The 3,467-nt window shown below is 58.5% G+C and overlaps 1 long non-coding RNA gene across 1 annotated transcript; it reads right to left on the bottom strand.

Moving 5' to 3' along the window:
- Positions 1-409: 409 nt before the first annotated feature.
- Positions 410-3,177, bottom strand: LOC142830690 (uncharacterized). Its single transcript, XR_012906132.1, has 3 exons — positions 2,900-3,177; positions 817-1,003; positions 410-711 (listed from the first exon to the last, which is right to left on the bottom strand). It is a non-coding gene; the product is annotated as an uncharacterized LOC142830690 (long non-coding RNA).
- Between the last annotated feature and the right edge of the window lie 290 nt (positions 3,178-3,467).

The raw sequence follows: 3,467 nt of genomic DNA, 5'->3' as shown, positions 1-3,467 counted from the left end.
GGTCATTAACTGTCAGTTTCATCTTCTGCACAGAAATTGACCCAAAAGAATCCATCTACAATAATTGAACGGTGTCTTCTTCTTTGCTCGACAAATGCAGCTTCCCCCTGTACTGAGCACTCGCCAAGGTCAGTTGTTGTGGTAGGAAACTGCGGAAAAATGAAATCAATGCAAATTGGGGTGTTTATGTTAAGAATAAACATCAGTTTGATCCATCAAAATTACATAGAGTAAAAATCGAAGTCTACCAAACATTAGAGATTTCTAATCAATCTGCTGTGGCCATAGAGAGGGTGGGGCAGGGTAGATAATCTACCATTTTAAATGAAATCACTCTGGTCAGAGCATAAATTTCTCTCAATGTCGTATCTCCAACAGTCTGAATGTGGCTCTGCTCGACTTACACAGTGAAAACATGAGGGGTGCCTGAGAAGCTGTCAAAAGGGCCTGTGAATTGTGCTACTAGCAGTAATGGAAGAAGGCAGGATGGTCTAGTGGCTAGATCGCTGGCGTGGGGGTCAGCAGGCCCAGAGCCCTGGTTCTGCTACTAAATCCTTTGGGGGAAGTGTCGGTACTTACTACACATCTGATTCCTTTTTTGCCTGTCTTCATTAGCTCTGTGGGGGTGGCGCTGTTCACTGTGTCTGTACAGGGACGTGGCTTTTGTGTGGCGTCTAGGCACTGCTGCCTAACAGCTTCTTCCACGGCAGCCTACCAAGTGACAGAGGGGGAATGTGGAGGCAGCAAGAGCTCCTACGGCAAAGGCTCTGTTTTCAATCGTGCATCCCATTCAACTGGGGGTAGGAGGTTGGATACCTGAAGGTGGAGTTGTGGCGTCTGGTGGGACATCTAGAGGAGGTAAGTGACCTTGGGTGAGGCTCACGTCAGTGGGGCTTGGATGCCGAGGTGATGGAGACCAGGCTGGTCCTTGCAGCTGCCCTCCTGGACAAGCCATGTGCGAACTGGATGGGCAGGAGCCTATGGGCCCCAGCATTATGCTTCACTGCAAACATGGAGGGAGAGAGAGCGATACCCCAAATGCTCCGTTGAAAGCTGCACTATGATGCTGTTTAGAATCCAGACCCAAAAGCAGTGAGGAGGCAGGATGCTCCTTAAGGCACCGCTGACCCCACCATGCTCCCCAGGCTTCCCTAAGGAGCCCCGGAGCCTGAAAGCAGGACCAGGAAACCCCTTACAAGTTACAGTGATGGGCTTGCAATGAGAACACCGTTTTCAATATGCCACGTGCAGTACAGGGTGGGGATCCAGCCTCCCCCACCCCCCGCATCCCTCTGCAATCCATGGCTGGCCTAGCTCTGCCCAGCACCTCTTGCTCCTAGGACACATGCTCTCCCAGCTCTGCACCAGCGGCGTCCTGGCTAGGTTTGGAGCTGCGGAAAGGGAGTGATTGCTGCTCATAGCAGCATGAGAGCCAACTCGGGGATGCCCGAGGGGCAGCTCGGAGAGGGAGTGTGTTCTGGAGAGTGGCTGGTCCCCTGACACATCCTCGTCCCCTTTGCTGAACCTCGTGCTACCGAGGAGTCCAGGCTATTGGGGAATGGGGCACGTGCTGTGGAACTGATATTCCCCCTGGTGTCCAGGTAAGGACAGGAGCATTAGGGCCATGGACCAGCCGCTGGGGGCTGTCTCCTTGCCGGCAGCAGTGCCTGGGAGGAGGATCTCTATGGCTGGGAAATGCCCTCAGGGCAAGAGGAGGCCTTGGCAGTTCGGCCTGCCTGGTGCGATCTGCTGGGGCCTTGCTGCCTACATTGCCGCTTGAAAACGGCCCCCCCTTCGCGGGCTAGAGCCCATGGGGGGACGTTCCGAATGCCCGTGACCAGACAGCCAGGACAGTGCCTTCCCTCCCAGGCAACAGCAGCTAGCGCAGCTCTAGCCGGGCCAGGGTCCCAGCGTTCCTGCCCGGCTGGTGTGTGTTGGAAGCATGGCCCTGAATGGAACAGGTGGATTTTGGCAGCCGCCAGCCAGAGCTGGGCGTGCAGCTCTGAGAGGCGTGTTTCACACAGCGGCCACCAGGTGGGGCTGCAGCCCACCGCCTGAAGCCCCCACCTCAGCACCGGCTGCATTTGGGCTTGGGCGGGTGTCTCAGCGCCCCGCTTTGCCTTGCACCGTGTCATCGAGCCACGGCGGGCTCCCAGGGAGGCGGGACAGGCCCTGGGTGGGTTTGCCAAGGAGTTGGGGGGACTCTGAGCAGGTGATGGCTGCGCCAGGGCCACCAAGGAATTTCCCACGAGGCCCCTTTTTTGGCCCAAAGGCAGGGCCGGCGCTGGCTGGGGGGGGGGGAGGGAACTCTGGCCACGGCTCTCCGTGGATGAGATGGCGCTAGGCCCATCTCCCAAGTAGGCAAGGGATCTGCCAAAGAGCGGCCACACAAGCGGGGCCTGGCTGTCACCGGCGTGGGTCTCTGGATTATTCGATATCCCTGCCCATAAACCCTGGGGGACCATCCTGGGCCAACTGTGCCTGAGGCAATGCAGCAGCGTGTCCCTCCTCATAGGCACCCGGCCTGAGCTCTGCTTTGGAGAGGGGGGCCCTGCAAGGTTCCCGCCAATATTTTCCATCCATGTGCAGAATAAAGTTTCTATGTGGCATGTGGGAATGTGCACCACCGGCAGCAACACAAATCCTAGCTGTGGGTGCTCTGGCACTCAGCCGGGCAGCATTCGAGTCTCTTCAAAGTGGCCGCACAAGCGCTTACAGGGGACAGCTCAGGCGGGAAGGGGCTGAGCTGGAATGATGACACTGCAGGCAACAGGGACGGCATGAAAAACAACTGCTCTGCTCGCCTCCTGCCATCGCCAAGTCATGTCTGTCATTCTCTCCCTCCCTCCCCTCCGCCGCTGGGAAACCAGCACCTTCCCGCTGCGCACTGAGGAGTTACCTCTGCCCATGTTGCTCTCAGGGACTTGGGCTGCCTGTAGTGACGCTTGCTTGGCAGCGCCATTCCCCCCCCGATTTCCACCAGTCTGGGAGCTGCCTCTGACCTGCGGCTGACTTCCCCAAGGCCTGGCTGCTGTGGGAGACACACACGTGGAAGGCAGAGAGCTCCGGGCGCTGCCGCAGGAGCCGTTCAGCAGTGGGGAGGCCTCTCCTACAGCCAGGGGCTTGTCCTCCTCGCTCTGCTGGCCAGGGTCTGTGCTCTGTTATCCGCACCTCGGCGTGGGCCCAATCCCCTCCTCAGCTCAAGAACGAGGCCCACGGCTGTAGGGCCGGAGCGGACTGGGCTCGTGGTGGTTCGGACGACAGGGTGTGGGAGAAAGGGGAGAGGGTCCGTGACGTGGGTTAGCTCCCCCTGTCATTTGTCGGTGTTTAGCCCCGCTGGCCCAGCACTCCAGGCTGGGTCTGGTGAGGTCTTGCAAGGCCGGGCCTGACGCGCAGGTAGATGGGAGCCCTCCAAGGAGCACCCCAAGAGCTGCAGGTGGGAGCTTTAGCAGCTCCTCTGGGAGTCT

The sequence above is a fragment of the Pelodiscus sinensis genome, chromosome 9 (genome assembly GCF_049634645.1).
Source record: "Pelodiscus sinensis isolate JC-2024 chromosome 9, ASM4963464v1, whole genome shotgun sequence".
Classification (NCBI taxonomy): Eukaryota; Metazoa; Chordata; order Testudines; family Trionychidae; genus Pelodiscus; species Pelodiscus sinensis.
This window is presented reverse-complemented; position numbering and strand designations above follow the sequence as displayed.